The sequence below is a fragment of the Euprymna scolopes genome, chromosome 1 (assembly GCF_053919585.1).
Source record: "Euprymna scolopes isolate OS-2025 chromosome 1, ASM5391958v1, whole genome shotgun sequence".
Taxonomy (NCBI): Eukaryota; Metazoa; Mollusca; class Cephalopoda; order Sepiida; family Sepiolidae; genus Euprymna; species Euprymna scolopes.
The window spans coordinates 28,551,641-28,570,464 of NC_136482.1; the positions used below are offsets into that span (position 1 = coordinate 28,551,641).

The 18,824-nt window shown below is 34.9% G+C and overlaps 1 protein-coding gene across 4 annotated transcripts in view; it reads right to left on the reverse strand.

Moving 5' to 3' along the window:
- LOC145290933 (rabphilin-3A-like) overlaps positions 1 to 18,824 on the reverse strand; it is a 1,108,728-nt gene that overhangs the window by 172,717 nt on the left and 917,187 nt on the right. The window lies entirely within an intron of this gene.

Sequence of the window (18,824 nt, forward strand, 5' to 3'; positions counted from 1 at the left end):
TTAACGAATTCTTATTCTTTCTATCTATGTCCTTAATATTTTTCATGTAAATTTATGTAAATAAATCTGCATTCTGTAATCTTTAGCTAATATATATCGGTATGTTTTCATCATCATTATGCGACCTTTTGCTCTCAATCCTTCTACCATTGAATTCATCAAACTACACATGGGGATGGGATCGTCTATAACACAAGAAAACCATCCTGTCCCCTCTACAAAGTGGTAGACCACCGACGTGATTTTTCAAGAATGGTGACCTAACGGCTATTTCTCATAAGAGCTGAAAATCTACGTTCAAAAAAAGATTTTAAAACGTTCTCACTGACGCAAATGAAACACATACCGATATCGTTAAATAATCAGCAAAATATACACAAAAAAGTAAGAAAAACAAAAGAACAAAAAACGCAATTTCAAAAAGAAAATAGAAAATACTTTTCCGTGCATTTTCAACCCTTACGTCCAACACACGTGTGTCAATTATCTATCGTCCCCCATTTTTATTTTTACTACTCATGGCTGACTAAATGTAAGCAAACTGCCCTCGAAAGAAAATAAACTTTTTCCGTCGCAGCCTAAATGGAATCTACATTTAGGTTTAGGCACAGATAAAGAGTGGGGAAAATTATTGATAGTGGTTTTGGCTAGACGAGTATTTTTTTGTGAAAGTTTGGTGAGGGAGGACCATAGATTGGAGTTCAGACGAACACTTGCTATAAAAATAGCGATAAAGCAAAACAGTGGAAAAGAGGTTGCAGGGAAGAGAAACGGCATCCCCCACTAGATTAAGAAGTCTATTTTGAACTCTGTCAACGCAGGATAAGCTGCTTCTAGCAGCTCCTGCCCAGATGTGGCAACAGTACTCCATCCTTGGACATACCTGCCTTTTATATAGGTAGAGAATTACATCAGCAGTGAGATATCTGCTGGAGCAGTAGAAGGATCCCACGATTTTTCCAGCAACCTTGGCAAGGGATTTGATGTACATGTTCTATTTCAAATCGGAGTAAAGGTCGATTTTAGAAACTTGTCAAAACATGGAGTCTCCCCAAGACGAGAGGCACTCATTTCAATTGATGCCAGATGGAGATCAGAGCGTTGATGATGTAAAGATAGAAGCTTAGTTTTAGATGCATTAAAAGTAACCAGCCATCTCTTTTCCCATTTTACAACGTGCTCAAGATCAGAGGAAAGGGAATTAAAGAGAACTTGGTCATTTACGGCCTTGACGTGTTGCCACAGATGGTAGTATCGTTAGGATAAATGTCTATGAATGATGTAAGGATGTGATTTGAAAAACATTGATGTAGATCAGGAAGAGATTTGGGCCAAGGATGGACCCCTAAGGGACTTCAGCATTAATACTGTGAGCTGGATATCATTTTCACAACATTTTGCCCATTGTAACTCCAATCTACTTCAGGTGCATCTTCATATCATACTTGGGAATTTTTATCTTGAACTTGGCAACTTATATGGAATTTCAAATCAAACCTTTTATTTAATTATCAGGGATAGGTTATTCTTGTTCGCTTAGCCACGACTAGTTAAAAATATTAATTATAATATCATTCTTATTTATTATAACATGGACACATGGTGCAATGATGAAAAGCGTTGATTAGCAATCAGTTCTAAATGACATGCTTCTGGCAGTTGAAAGTTCAATCCTTATTACAAACGATAATAAATTAGAATAAATACCTTTTATGATATCATGCAAGTTCACTCCCCCAGTTCTCACGGTTTAGCAGGTCAACTGTCTCCATGAAAACTATTAATTATTTGATTCAATAAGTCAACTATATCCAAATTCTGCTCTGTACGGTCATGTCTAATCACTCGCTTCCAAGTTTTCCTTTGCTTGCCAATTTTTTTAAATTTTAGACATTCATGCTTCATAATTAGCATTTCTATCCTACAAAGATTGATTCAATTAGAACAATCTATTCTCAAGTATTAAATCAAGGATTAATTTTGAAATGACAAAGATTCCCAAATTTGAAAACACCTGCACCTGGAGAAGAGTGGACATGACGATGGATGGAGGAAATTTTTGAGATGAGGATTGATAATTTGTATCATTTGAATTATTCAGACTACTGTTCTGATCTTGAATGTTATCCTCATGCTGTGGCATAATGGATACAAGTGCTATGTTTATTAGGTTTAAGTCACAGTCTTATTGAGGTTGAAGGCTTAATCCTTAGTACAGGCGACACTAAGAATACAATTATGAATTACTTCTACCCAATCATGGCTGAAGGTATGAGAGCATGCTACTCCCGAGGATTAGATAAAGGGTTCTATTCAGAAGTCTGTATAGGTTCTTGAGTTAGAGAAATTTCCTAATTCAAAAAGATACACCTGAAGAAGGTCGGAGGTTACATCATCCTAAACAAACGGATGTGAGCTGAACATCCGAAATGAGAACAGTAGTCTGAATAATCCAAATAATGCAATAACAATGTAATTGTACACTATATTTACTAAATGTAACAGGCCAACGAATGGTCTAAAGGATGGACTTGTTGTTATGACGATTAAAATACTGATTAAGCCATCATTATAAAAGTTATCTGCTTCAGGGATGTGAACCAACCGCCCAACGATTGAAGTCAGAGAAGTTTCCTTCGCCATGTCGAACCCCTAACTGCATCTGAGGAATAGATCAGACTATAGCTGTTGATGAGAATGCCTCCCTTCCTATCAACATGGGAATCTACCCTTCTGAAGCCCTCTCTCCCCTGTCCACTCAACTGTAAGAGAACAGGAATGGAGCGAGCAAAAGTTGCTATGATCAGATGCGACTACAAAACTGACCCAATCATTTGTGAATGTCGAGAGGATGACCACACGATGCAACACTTCCGTGTCCGCTCTCAACTGCTCAATTTGGTGCAGCTTGAAAGATCTCGCAGAATACAAAAACAATAATAATGTAAAAAAGGTGGGAAACTGTTATATGACCACGTGCTTTCTCCTACTCCTCCTTCTCATCATCATAATAAATAATAACTGATGCAGGAATTTGTATCATATATCAGCTGTTTTCAACAAAATTGTCGTTTATATGATCTCTATCTTATTTATTTATTTATATGATCCACTGATTCTAATTTCCTGTAGTTTTTTTTTAATAAGTTTTTATGATCGTTCATAATACTCCTACAATATATTTATATTACCATAGGAATATCACCGTTTCATGTTCCATATATTTCCAGCTTCTGGATATTTACTTAATTTTTCTGACTTCTTCAGCCTCACCCAGTGATCAGCTGGCACAACAAAGTTTAGCAGGAATTTTATTCCTGGCGAACTATTATCATGTTTTATCTTTTAGCTTGGATGAGCATTTTGTTTGTATTGTGATGTTCCATATGTTTTTTTACCTTTTTTTTGATATTTTTTCGTTTTGAAAATATTTCATATAGAGTCTAGTTTGTGCTTTTATTATCTGTCCGTGCATAACTCCTAAAAGATATTGTATACTTGAAGTATGTGTGGGTGTTCTTTTTTGTTTTTGTTTTATAGAAATTGCTCCGGACAAGTCATGAAGTCACTTGATGTACAGAGCTAAAAAATATAACTTCACGGTTTAAAACAATGGTAAGTGTTACATGAATAGATTCCAACTCCCTAAAATAGCAATTTTTCCCTTTTTATCGCTCATGGAATGTGAGGACTAAAGGGAAAAAATAAGAGAAGAGAAAGTTATAAGGCTTCTGAAAGGAAACCCAAGGACTACTTTCTATTCTTCTTAATTACAATAACATATTGTAAGGAGACCATGTCAAGCAAGAGGCTGGGAGGCCTCATATTACAACAAAGACACTGGCAACCCTGGATTGGAGCTTTTGGTTACAGTGAGTTACCAAACATCATGCTATACAAACTTGATGGATAACATAAGAAGAAAGCAAAGTCCTCAACTTTTGCATTGAATTTACTTGGGAGTTATTATCACAAATTTCCTATATAGTTTGAAGGTACATAGACATTTTTGTATAATTGCCACATCAAAGTCATTAAGGGACTCTCCATGCTTACCGACAGAGAGCGACTTCAAAGACAAAATCAAAATTATTTTCTTTTTCACTATTTTCTCACTCCAAACAAGACATAGTCCCACTTGAATGTAAGAAGCTACTATTTGGGATCATGTCTAACAAGGGACTGTGGGCTGTTGACTAAATTCTTCCGACTGATTAAAATTAAAAACTACATTCTTTTGTTCCAATTTCTTAAAAGTCGTTTGCTTGGCATTTCTTACTGGCTGATCAAGTTGATCATCGTTTGGCATATTCTAGTAACTTGTCTCAGTTTTTGGTCGATCCCTAGCTGACACTTATAAAAATTCAATTCGTACAATCCACCAGTACAAAGTTTCTATCTATTACTCTCACCCTCCCTCATTGTATGTTATATGACATTATTGTCTTATTTAATGCATTCTCTATTACTACTGCTTCCGACTCTCTTCTATCTCTGTTTATTGACAATCAAAAGTAATGCAACTAGATAAATAAAAAAGAAGACAAACAATAGAGAATATCACCACAAGTAGTAATACTATTTATACATATCTGGAGATAAAAAGAGAGATATGGTGGACAGAAAAATTCATTTGGGGGGGGGGTTGTCTTTTTATTTGTTTAAACTTAACTAGTTTTGCAAACTCAATTTTTATTGATTCAAACAATCAAACCTGGGTTCAATGAATACCATTTTTTCTGTGTCATAGAAGAAATAATACATTTTTTATGTTTCATTTCATCTAATATAATCTATCTATCTATATATATATATATATATATATATATATATATATATATAAAGATCCAAAATAAAAGAAATTGTATTGCATGGTTTCATGGTTTCATTAATTTTTCAATAATTCTAATTTTTCTCTCCTTCTCTACACTGCTTTATGAACAAATATTCCCCAATTTCTACTATACATATATAGACTAGAACGGCACGGTGAATGCATTTTCAGCAGCTTTGTAACTCTAGCTTCCTCTATTTTGTCCCTTAGTCCTCATCCACCTTGAGCTATGTTTCTGACAAGAGGTTGGTTGGTCGTTTTTGTTTTACAGCATATCAACCCTTTTCAGGTCATTTAATGCCGAATCCAGTGATTTTGAAGAAAAAGTTTTTAATAGAATATATTTGTTTTTTTTCAAGTCAGTTTCTATTTAACCCATAGTTGGGAACCTAACACGTATTACCACTCCGGGTCAGATTGGACCTTGGTGAGATGGCAATTATGTTCAGGCCCTATGTACTGTTTATAACTTGCCCTACGTGTGAATACACTTTATGTAAGATTTCAAATGTTTAGACCAAAATTTGTCTGAGTAATTTTGTAGAGACCACATAGGTAATTTTTTTTTAAACTTTGACCCCAATTTTTATCCCTTAACATTTATTATTTTGATCTCAAATCAAAATACAAAGTTTTACCCATATCCAAGTTACCTACACCTAAAATTTCAAGTCTTAGACCCAAAATTGGCGGAGGAATTTGGTAGAATCTACAAATGTCAGCTCTTTTAACTCTGACCTTTTGGCAGCCAAATTTTCGAGTCAAAACTGATTAAAATGTTTGCCGCATGTCTGCATGCCCGTTATGTATAAATTCAAATGTTTAGACCTAAAGTTGGATGAGTAGTTTGCTAGACACCGCAAAGGTTAAATCTTTTGAACTTTGACCCTTTGGCAACTCAAATTTTCGACCCAAACCGATTAAAAAGCTTGCCCTATCTCTGAATACCCTTTATGTAAAATTTCAAATGTTTAGACCAGAAATTGGTTGAGTAATTTGGTAGAGACAGCAGAGGTCAAATTTTTTTTTACTTTGACTCCTTAACATTTAGTTTTTGGGGCTCAAATCAAATTAAAAAGTTTGATTCATGTCCTAGTAGTAACCTACAGTTAAAATTTCAAATGTTTAGACCTAAAATTGGCGGAGGAGTTTGGTAGAGTTTTTAAAGGTCAAATCGTTGAACTTTAACCCCTTGACAACCAAATTTCTGGCCGAAAACGGATTCAAAAATTTTCCCAAATTTCAATACGCCTTCTAGACCGAAAATTGACGTAATTATTTGGTAGGGAAATGTATACACACGCACGCACACATACAGATATTTTCACTTATATATATATATATATATATATATATATATATATATATATATATATAAGTTAGAAAAGCATTTCATCCAAGGCATGAAAATTGTTAAACAAAATGTTTTTACTATAGGCTTTAAAAATAAAGGTACAAGATTCAATTTGAAATTTATTTATCTTTAAAGTGCACTTTTATAAATTTTACAAAGTAAAGTATAAAAATTTAATACCTTACTTTGTAAAATGTATAACGGTGCACTTTGAATATAAATAAATTTCAAATTGAATCTTGTACCTTTATTTTCAAAGCCTATAGCAAAAACATTTTGTTTAACAATCTTCATGCCTTGGATGAAATGCTTTTCTAACTTGTATCATATCTTTTTAAGATTATATTTTATTTAATTTATTAATCTGGATAAAAAATAAATGAATGTGGTTTTGCATGTATTTATAAAAACTCTCCTACTCTTTATTTCAGTTTGTATTACTCCTCACACCTCAACTCATTTTTGCAAACCCCCTCTTTGTATTATTACAGGTCTGAATATTCTGTTTCAGTTTGTATTTCTCCTCACACCACAACTCTTTTTTTGCAACTCCCTCTTTGCCATACATGCCTGAATAATGAGAAAATCTGAATTTTTTTTAACAAAAACTTTAAAATAACTTTTTTAGATTAAATTTTTTAAAACTTCTTTCAGAATAGAAAATCTTTACAATTTAATAAGGAACATATTTCATATAGGTTCCATTAAAAATATTCAGTAGATAACGAGAAAAATAGAGATGAAAATTTCAAAAGGACTGTATAACTGGTTATGCTCAATAGTAGTCCTCGCAAGTGAAAGTTTTTGTTGTTATTATTAGTATTATTATTATTTAAAACATTTTGTGTCCTGCTCTTTTGTGCGAGGACTAATATAAACGATTTGTACATACAATGGTGTGGAGACCAAAAATCACACAACAAATTGAAAAATTGGCAAGTTATCATGCAGGATTCACTCTTAAACTAATAAACTGATAATTTTGAATTTTAGAACACAGTTGCTTGATTTAAGAGGTCGTCATGTAAGTGATATTTTAGTTTGATTTCATGCAAAAGGGGCAAAACAGGGCGGAAGCTCTTTGTAGAAATTCAAATATTTCTCATTTTTGTGAAATTTTAACAATAGGTTTCAATTAATAAATAGCACCCAATTTTCATTTTTTTTTTTTTTTAAGTATTTAAAAGGTCATAATATGGATATAATCTCAATTCAAATAGTTCAAATGTACACTAAATTTGATCCATCATCATTAGAAACCTATTAGGCAAAAATCTCTGAGCTTATGCCTTACATTTTAGAAATGTTCTATAATCAAAATTACGACATGAATTTTGATCAGAATATGATATAAAGATTCTTAAAATACGGTTTAGTAGAATTATATTTTGATTTCAATCTTTATAAGAGGACAAAAAATTAGTGCAAACTGTTCTGTTTGAGGAATTAACATTAACTATGCTGGGATATGTATTCTTCCCCTATATAAACTAGAAGAATACTAATTTTGCAATGCTCACAACTGATGTTAGTGGGTTAGACTTTTTATTACTGTAAAATTGATTTAGTCATTCATGAAATTTTGGATTAAATTAAATGACCAGGGATGCAGAAAACTGACTGAGCCAGTTTTTATTTTATTTTATTTTTATTTTTTTTTTTGAGCGAAAAATCTCTAATTTGTCCCCATAGGATGAAAATACCCCAAATGCCAATATTCTCGCAAATATCTAATACTTTATTAATGTTTACTCAAAGTTCATCAAATTGTTTAAAAGGATTCATGGTTCTTTTCATCAAACAAGTATTAGCTGTAATAATCAGTTGTAAGTTTATTAGAACTTTTCACTGACGTCACTCCAGAAATAGAAATGAAGCTTGATCCTCTTTCTCATAATAAACAACTTTCAAGTAAGATGTTCTTCACAAATATCAAGAAGTTTTTTTTCTTGAATCCAACAAAAGTTGTGATTAATGATTGTTTACATTATTCAAGTAAAATTGATCGCAGGGGGATAGAACTCGGGCTTTACTTATTTTTTTCTGCTGTTTTGCTAAATTTTTGTTTGCCTATGTTTCCTCCCAGCTTTTTTTTTTTTTTTTTACAATTGCCTAGTATGCAACAGCGATGAATATCAGCAGAGGCGTCACTCGGTGAGCATTCAGATCTCTTGCTTTCTTTTCTCATAAAAAATGCAAACATCAATTCCTCATCTTAAAAAAGTATTCTGATAAAGAATTGATATTGATAGGCAGAAGTGGATTGGTTCTTTTAAAGTAACTGATATTATGTGAAGTATTAAACGTGGCTGAAAATTTGAAGAAGCCATTAAATAAACCAAGAAGAAAACATTAAACTGAGAAACGGCCACAACATCCGCCTAGGAATATGTACACCTAAGCAGCAACACCTAGACATCAAAATCTGTAAAAGCAAGATTTGAGGTGTCCTTGATGTAGTGTACACTATCTGAAGTTCTCTCTCTCTCTCTCTCTCTCTTTGATAATCTTTTGGAATCTGTCTTGCTTTATGGCTCAAACAAAACAGCAAGAAACATCACTTAACAGAAAACATGCAAGGATACATATTATTAGTGGAATTCCATCAATAAGAACCATTATCAAGATACATCTGAAGAAGGTTTGAGATTACACTGGCCAAAACGTTGTGAGAATAGTTTGAACAATCCAAATAATACAGGGTAGAATGATAAAATTGTCACCCTAGAAAAGACGACATGATTCCTTTTCCCTTTGATGAAAACGGTTTTCTTTTTTGTTGCAGACCATTTGCTAGTTGGTCAGTTGTGTACAAATTCCAAGAACGATAGGAGCCTTCTATCATGTCTGAAAATGACACCAATGTTTAATGAGCGACTTCAGAGATGTGCTGCTGTTTTCTACCAATCCAAGTTATGACGACAGGACTATTGCCAGCACCCTCAAAATATAAATCTGGACGGTTCAATGTTTGAGCACACAGTTCAACGCATTGGACTACCCACAGTTATGGTCTTTCGTGTGGTTTCAAGTGAGGGCTACATCATGCAACATCACATTTTCAAAGTCAACACAAAAGTGTACCTGGATGTGCTGAAGAGTGTGGTGATCCTGGTGTGACAGTAGGACTTGGTGCCAAAAGGAGACCCAAGCTTGGCTTTGGAAGGAGTGCTACAACTTTGTACCCTTCTCTCACTGGCTCTCCTTCTCCCTCGACCTGAACCTGCTGGACTACTTTGTTTGGTCATAGGTCGAGAACTCCAACAACAACAAAGCTAGCATGACTGCCATCATCTGCTGAGTATTTGCCGAGCTCCTGGCAGCACTTATGAAAAAGGTATACTCCTAGTTCTGGATCTGTATCGAGATGGTGATTGCAGCTGAAGGTGGCTACATTGAATAGAAGTCAGCTCTCCTACATAATCAAGTTACCTGAATTGATTTTTTTCAAAAATAGTTTTAAAATAAAGATGAAGTGTTGTTTTCTTTAGGGTGACAATTTTATCGCTCTACCCTGTACATATTATGAATCCACATCTCAAAAATTCAGAAACATTTCATCAAATTTGTACAAAACCGAATACACAAATGAAAATGACTCAACACTGTTTCATAAACACATTTCGAATTCTAACAACTATTTAAGAAAGAAAACAAAAACATTCTTTCCACCATTCATCAATGAGAGTTATTATATTGAAAGTTGAAGCTTACGTCTTTCTGTCTGACTTGTGAATTTCGAACGGAACTCTTTTATTTTATCCACAGGTGTAGCTTGTTCTCATTTCGTCAACCATCACTGGGTAGGAGTCTTAAATAATTCGTAATTGTATTTTTAGTATTACCTGCACTGAGGATTGAACCTTCAACCATGATAAGACTATGACTTAAACTGATTGTTATTTAGCACTTGTATCAGTTAGTCCACATGTTTATTGCAGATAGTCTGAGAATAGGCCGCAACATTAGGACAGCAGTACAAGTAATACATATAATCAATCTATGAAATCAAATTAACACGAAAAATGTAAGCGCCCCAACCCTTTTCCCGTTTCACAAACACATTTTAGATTTTAACAACTATAGTCTGTTGGAAAAAAAAAAACGATAACTATCTTTCTACCATTTACCAATAGGAGCCATATGCGTGAAGATGGTCGAAGATTACATTGGCTGAAACTTTGAGAGAATAACAACCAAGATGAGAACAGTAGTCTGAACAATCAAAATAATACGTTTTATAAATCCTCATCTAAAAAATTCAGAACCATGCACAGGGATGTTGAAGATTTCATTGGACATCAATTAGATGAAATATCCAATCAAGAAACACTTATATGGATATTTTGCTCCATTTTCAATCTTGCTAAGAGGAAGAAATCTTTGACTTGTTGGTCACTCTTGGAGAAGTACATCAGAATTCAGACACGGCAGCATGCTATGGAATCAATTATATGACAAAAAGATCAGTTTAAAAGTCTCATCAGACCTGCATGAACGTGTAAAATTTAAGGCTTAAGGGATCTTAAGAAATTAAGATTTAGAGAATCTTGTTTAATTGATGTCTAATAACTATGGGAAGTGGTGTCCATATTAGAACCCCTAAAAACCTTTTCCAAAGTTTTCCCCCAAAACTGAAATTTTGAAAATATTTATTAATTGATATCTTATAAATATTGTTTAAAATGTCACAAAAGTCAATTATTGGGATTCTTACAAAGGATTTCTACCCCTTTTTACTCGTTTGACATAAAATTAAATTAAACCAAATATGTTCCACATTACGATCTTTTACGCATAGCAGTTGTGTTCCAAAATTCATAATGATCGGTTAAATAGTTCAAGAGTGAATCTTGTACATACGAATGTAAAAACATGTAGACATAATTAACTTTATATACATATGCATATCGATCTTGAAGAACTTTCGGTTACAGCATCTGAGATTCTATAGAAATAAAAACCAAAATGAAAATACTAGTCTGAGTCTAAACAATGCAAACAACAATTATTCATGTTCAAAAAATATTTTCCTCATTCAAAATATTCGTGATCTTGATATTGATAGTTAAAAGTTGATTGGTTCTTCAAAGCTCTTGATTTTGTTTAAGTACTTAACAAAAGCCTGAACGTGATGATGCCTTCAAGTCTCAAGTGATTTTAGGGCAATATAAAACGATCAAAACAAATAGAGAATAAAAAAATAAAAAAACGAAAATGAAAAACATTTTATAGAATCTTTTTCTCATTAAATTATTTCAGCGTTTTAATGAACTTTTGTTCTGGGAAATTATGTAGTTCTCTAGAAAAGAAGCCGCAAACAGTAAAATTAGTAATGGAATCAGAATTAAGAGATTAGGTGTTAATACAATTGTACAATAAATTGTTATTAAAATAAAGTGAATATAATTTTTAAAGTCATGTATCAAAACTGCAATACACAACTACCAATATCCATGATAAAATAACACCCTACCTTGTACCCCCTTGACATAAATACTCAGAGATCCCCAGATGCCAGAAAGCCTTCTACTCTAATAGTTTCTTCCCCAGAACTGCTAGACTTTGGAATTCCCTTCCGGGTTCCTGCTTCCCTGACTGTACTGACATGCAGAAGTTCAAGTGTAATGCAAACAGACACCCTACTGCTCAAATACCTACATAGTGTCCCTGCAATTTATGTCCCAAATAGTAGCTTCCAGAGGTTCAAACTATTACAGGAGACTAAACCTGACCTATTATTCCTAAGCGAAACTGGCATTGGACCAACTACTTCCCTAGATTAGTTCATAATTAAAGGGTACTCTAACTTAACCTCTAAATCCGACTCTCAAGATCGCCATGGGCATGGAGTATGTGCCTACATTAAAGACGACTTTTCATGTAGCAGGGACATCTCCAGAGAAGATCCTAATTTACCCTATATGTGCTTCCAGGTTGCACTTGCTCACACTACCACGTTTATGGTTGCACTCTATCGCCTCCACAACAGTGGAGTTACTATCTTTAAAAGCATATCTGAGAAAATTGACCACGTGCTGTCTGCGTACCCCTCAGAAAACATTCACGTCCGTGGATACTTCATTGTTCACAATGTGGAATGGTTAACTCACTCAAACAAGACCGATGATGAGGGGAGGTTCTGTCACAATTTCTCCATTGCTTATGACCTCTTTCAGATCGTTCATGAATCCACCCGTGTCCCCGACACTGACAGCCAGTATGCAAGTCTCCCAGACCTTTTTCTCACAATTTGCCCTGAGTTATGTTCTTCCATTCTGTCCCCACTGGGATCTTCCAAGCACTCTGATGTATCCATTAAGATAAAAACGAAATGTAATAGGTCCTCAGATGTACCTCTCCATCCTACAGTATATCGATACTCTATGGTCAACTGGGATAGCTTCTGCACATTTATATCAGATCTACCTCTGCATTCCATGTTTAAAAAGGATGTGTCCTCTATAGTATCAGACCTGATAGAATGGTTAATTGTAGGTATACACCGTTTCATACCCTCGAAAAAGTTCCAGCAAAAACCTAACAGCCAGCCATTGTGTTGCTGCCATTGCACACACAAATCACTTTTTCCATTGCTTCCAACATAATAGATGTACTGAAACTAAAGCCACTTTCAGGACCGCCAGTAACCACTGTAAAAAAGTTATAAAGAAAGCGAGAGAGTTGTATGCTCAATCCGTCAAGTCCAAAGTAGCTGAGCAGCGGCTTAGTTGCCATTAGTTTTGCAAACAGAATCCTGAATCTATCCCAACTATCATCAATGGACCTGAGGTAATCTCGTCAGCATCAGACAAAGCTAAACTCTTTGCTAAGATCTTTGCAGCTAATTCTGCCCTTTATGACCAAAAAATACTCGATGTGACGTACAAATATCTGTATGTGATGTTGCCAAGCTAATCAAAAACCTTGATTCCAGTAAAGCGACTGGCCCTGACAGTATTCCAATTATAGTGCTCAAAAAGCTTCAACTAGATCTAGCACTCATACTTACAGTTATTTAAGCATCATCTTAAAGAGAAATGCTTCCTAACACCTTGGAAAATCTTATCAGTATGTCGTGTATTTAAGAATTCAGGTGATCGCTCATCTCCCTCGCAGTACAGACCAATAAGTCTCCTGTGTGTCATGAGTAAGCTGCTGGAATCTGTGTTAAATAGAGAAGTAGTCAACCATCTCAGCAAAAAATAACCTTCTTAGTGATGTGCAATATGGTTTCCATTCTGCTAGATTCTTGCTTATAATTATATCTCATACGATTAACGAATCTCGACAGAGGTCTTCTCTCTAGGGATATTGCTCTTGACATATCAAAGACCTTTGATAAGGTATGGCATAATGGTCTACTTCACAATATCTCCAGCTATGGTATAGCCGGAAATGTCTTCTCAATTATTGATTGATTGATTGATTGGTTTTACGGCATATCAACCTATGTGGTCATTTAATGCCAGAGTCCTTTTTTTTTTAAAACTATTTTTTATTGGGGGGGGGGGGAATTTTTAAGCCTTTCCTCCCTTTTTTTATAAAATTGAACTAAGAAATTAAATGTTGTATTTATACATCGATGTGTATATTTGGGTGACTTTAAATTTTCTTATATAAATTTACTTTCCTTAGGTATGCTGGAATATTTGTTGAGTTGACCTTTTCAAAAAGGTCCTCCATATTGCTTTCTGTATAATATAATTTTCTAGTTGGGGCGAGGTCATCACACTCAACTAGGATATGTTTTACTGTGAGTGTCTCCTGGCATGGGATGCACTCTGGCGCCGATTCTCCATTTAGTATATAAGAATGAGTAAAGTTAGTGTGTCCTATGCGCAGTCGAGTCAGTATCACATCTTCTCGGCGTGATCTCTTGATGTCCGGACATCGTTCCTTAAGTTCAGGTTTGATTGAGTATAATTTGCTGCCCTCTTGCTGACTCCACCGCAGTTGCCATTTTTCCTGTATGTATGCTTTTATCTGGGGTCTAAGATCAGTATGTGGAATCTTAAAATTGTCAGTTGGAAGGTGAGAAGATCTTTTTGCAGCTGTATCTGCCCTGTCATTGCCTTTGATCCCCACATGGCTGGGGATCCAGACAAGAATAATGTTTTTAGTAGTTGAAAGGATATTGATTTTTTCTATTAATTTTGTTGTTAGTGGATTTTCTTGTTTTTGATTTTGTATAGATAATAGTCTGATAGAGAATCTGTGAGAATGATGAAGTTTTTGGTGGTTTCCTCTGAAATTATGTTGAGTGCTAGATCGATAGCTATAGTCTCTGCAGTGAATATAGATGCTTCATTTTGAAGATTTCTCTTCATTGTGGTTTTATGGTACGTTGCTGCACATCCAGTGTGATTGTTGCTTTTAGACCCGTCTGTGTAGATAAAGGTGTAGTCTGAATATCGTAATTTTAAATGTTGAAGTTTGTCGTGGTATTCAATAGGGTTTGTGGTAGATTTGGACTTTTTGTTTAGGTTCAGTTTTATTTCTACTTGTTTCATGGTCCATGGGGGTGTTTTAGGCAGTATGAAGTTGTGAATGCTGGAGATTGGAATTTTCGATTCTTCAATGCTTTCCTTCATTCGGAGCCCGAAAGGTGAATAGGGTCTAGGCTTTTTATATATGATGTTCGGGTTGATCCATATATGAAACAACCGTAGTCTAGCTTTGAGCGGACTAGTGCTCTGTAAAGTTTAAGGAGTGTTTCCCTGTCTGCACCCCAATCGGTATGTGCTACTACTTTCAAAAGATTTACAGCTTTGTTACATTTTTTTTTCAAATAGTTTATGTGTGGGATGAATGTTAACTTTTTGTCAAATAAAATCCCTAAGAATTTGTACTGGTCAGTAACGAGTATGGACGTTCCTTCCATGGTTAGGACAGGATCATTATGCATGTTCTTTAGTTTGCAGAAATGCATGCATTTCGTTTTTCTTTTGGAGAATCTAAATCCATTCTCTTCCGTCCATCTCATTACTTTGTTTAAGCACAATTGAAGCTTCCTTTCTATTACAGATATATATCTAGATCTACAGCATATTAGGAAGTCATCCACATATAGGGAGCAATCTACCCCAGGGTTAAGGTTTTTTACAATGTTGTTAATTCGGATACTGAACAGGGTCACTGACAGTATACTCCCTTGAGGTACTCCATTCTCTTGTTCCTTCAAGTCCAAGAGAGCTGTGCCAACCTTTATTCTGAACCGTCTATTTTTTAAAAAATTTTCAATAAAAATTGGCATTCTGCCTTTTAGTCCAAGCGCCTTCAGATCCCTTGTAACACCGTACTTCCACACAGTATCGTAGGCTTTTTCCATGTCAAAAAAACACTGCTGTTAAATGTTCCTTCCTTACAAAGGCTTCTCTGATGAAGGTTTCAAGTCTGACTATGTCGTCTATTGAACTTCGGTTTTTCCTGAATCCTGTTTGAAATTCTGTAATAAGATTCTCTGTTTCCAGGAACCAGATTAGTCTTTTGTTTATAATCCTTTCCATGGTCTTACAAATGCAGCTTGTTAGAGCTATTGGCCTGAAATTCAATGGATCTGAGACGTTACTTGATTGGGGTTAGATGTTTGAGTTTTCAGATTTGGGGATTGGTATTATTGTGGCCTCTTTCCAGGTCTCAGGTACGTTTCCACTGGACCATATAATATTGAAAATTTCAAGTAGGTATTTCATTGAGGTTTCTGGAAGTTTTTTGAGGATTTCATATGGAATTTCATCGGGCCCTGTAGCTGTGTCATGGGATTTGGTTAGCGATTCTTTTAATTCAGGCAAGGTAAGAGGTTGGTTGTATTTTTCAGTATTTTGTGATTTAAATAGAATTTTCTTCTTTTCTTCCTTTTCTCTAATCTTTTTGAATTTCTCTGTTTGTCTGTCACATGATGAAATTTTTGTTAAATTATCTGCCAGGTTATTGGAAATGTCTTTTTGATCGGTGTATATTTTGTTGCCTTTAGAGATGTGGGATATTGGTTTACTATTACACTTTCCTTCTATTTTCCTCATCATGTTCCAAACTGTTTTTGCCTTGGTATTCACAATAATTTTGGATATATAATTTCTCCAAGTTGTTCTTTTGGATTCCTTTATGATTCGTCTGGCTTTTGCTCTGTTGTTTTTGAAGAAATCCAGATTTTCGCTTGTTGGGTACTTTTCGAATTTTCTCAAGGCAGCTCGTCAAGCTCTGATGGCTTTTCTGCATTCTTTTGTGAACCAAGGTTTGTTGTGATTGTTGGTTTTGGTTGTTTTCGGTATGGTATTATTTGCTATGTTTGTGAGTGTTTTAATGAAGTAATTCAAATGGTCATCTTCATCTTTCTTTTCGATAATTAATTGGTTTTTGCACTGTTCCTGGAAGTCTTCCCAATCTGCTTTATGTAGGTTCCATTTGGGTGTTTTTTGTTCAGTACTAGTACTTAGACTTTCCAGGATGATTGGGAAATGATCACTCCCACAGGTGTCATTGTGTACTTTCCAATCATAGTCCATATATATGGAGGGATCACATAAGGTAAGGTCAATGGCGGTGAAAGTACCTGTTGCTGGATACATATAGGTGTAGTTTTGATTATTAAGGAGGCATAGATTATTTTTATTTATTATGTTTTCTATTTCTTTTCCTTTTTTATTTGTTTCTTTACTTCCCCATATTACATTGTGACTGTTGAGATCTCCTAGTAGAAAAAAGAGTTTAAGGAGTTGTTTTATTAATTGAGTTATCTCAGTTTCGTTGATTGTGTCTTTTGGAGGGATGTAGATTGAGCAAAGTGTTATAGTTCTATGTAGAGTCACTGCAACTGCAATTGCTTGCAAGTTTGTGTTTATATTTGTCTTTGAGGGACTTCATTCTTCACGAGTATTGATGTGCCTCCAGAAGCTCTGTCTGTATCTTTATTTATGTAGTTGTAAGATGTGTAGTGTTTTATGTTGATGGTATTATTTTCTTTCAGAAAGGTCTCCTGTAGACAGACAAGTGCTGGGCTCATATTAGTTATTAATAATGTGAGTTCATTTTGGTTTGCTTTTATCCCTCTGATATTCCATTGTAATATTTTCTCCAATCCCTCAAATCATCTATTTTCTGTCGGAGTCCCTGTTCGAGATATAGATCGGGATCTTTCTTTTCCTGTTTTTTTTTTTTTTTTTTTTTTTTTTGTCTGGGGGGATTTTTGATTCTTTTCTGGCTTGTGATGTGTTTGATGGTTGTTCGGTTGTTTTTGTAGAAATGGTTTGTGGTTTTGTTTCTTTTTGTGGTTCAGTAGTGTCTTTACTTAATATTATCCTTGGATTGGTTGCAGACATTGCACTATTCATTTTCCTCATTTCTTCTAATAGTTCTTTCATTTCCTTTATTAGTTTGCTTAGAACATCAATTTTCTTGTCAGTTGTATCCGTTACATGTATATGACCATTTTGATTGTTGGTTGGAGTAGTTTTTTTAGTTGCATCTGCATATGTTTTAGTTTCAATGATTTTCCTGGCCTCTGGGTAGGATATATTCTTTATATGTTTTAGTTTGGTCACTTCTTTTTCTCTTTTCCATATTTCACAATATCTAGAGCCAGCGCCATGATTTCCAAGGCAGTTGTTACACTTGAAATCTTTTCTACAGTCAATGTGTGGGCTGCTTTCTCCACATCTTCCACACACTGGTAATCGTGTGCACCGATCTTGATGGTGTCCAAACCTCTGGCACTTGAAGCATTGGAGGGGGTTTGGAATATAAATTTCTACATTTATTTTCATATATCCAACTTTCACTTCTTTGGGTATGGTGAGGGAATCAAAAGTTAGCATATATGTATTGGTATCGATTTTCTCACTGTTTTTTTTTTTTTGATTTGAACTCTACGAACATCTAACACATTCTGTTTCTGTAAGTTTGTCTTGATTTCCTCCAAGCGACAAAGTGCACGTTCGTGGCTTTTCACTACTCCTTTGCAGGTATTTAGGGTTGGATGTCTGTAGCATTTGACTTTGATGTTTTCAAATAATTTTAGTTTCAATATTTCTTTAGTTTGTTCTTCGTTATGGGTTTCTATTAGTAGGCTGCCGTTAAATTATTTTTTAATAGACTTTGGTTTTAGAGTTTTAAGATTTTTTTCAATTTTAAAAGGTGATAGTTTGCTCAAAGGAGTTTCCTCCATTGATTCTATTACTACGAATGTTGACTTCCTTGGTTTTATCGTCTCTTCCTCAGAGCTACTGATGTCAGAGACATCAGAGTGGGTTCTCTTTGGGTGGTTGGGTGGTTTTTGGGAGGAATAAGCCATATATTTTGTTTTCTTTTTTCCTCATCTTTGTTCCAACCCACCTCGGAGTCCTATTTGGGAAGAGCCTGGGGGGAAACCCATTCGCCCAGCCTCCACAGGGATACAATGATGATATAACCGACTTTGGTGGTATCATAGTGATTATCTGTTCTCTCTTGATATTGCTATGGGATCTGTAGCAATCCTGAGGGGTTTACAGCCTCGTCATTGATATTCACACCTAATCGATTGACCCTCAGCCACCGCTTTCCATCATATATTAGGGAGTAGGGTTATTTGTGGGAGAGGGGGGATGTGTTGTGTTAGTAGTGAGTTTTTGGAATGAGCAATATATGGTGGGGCTT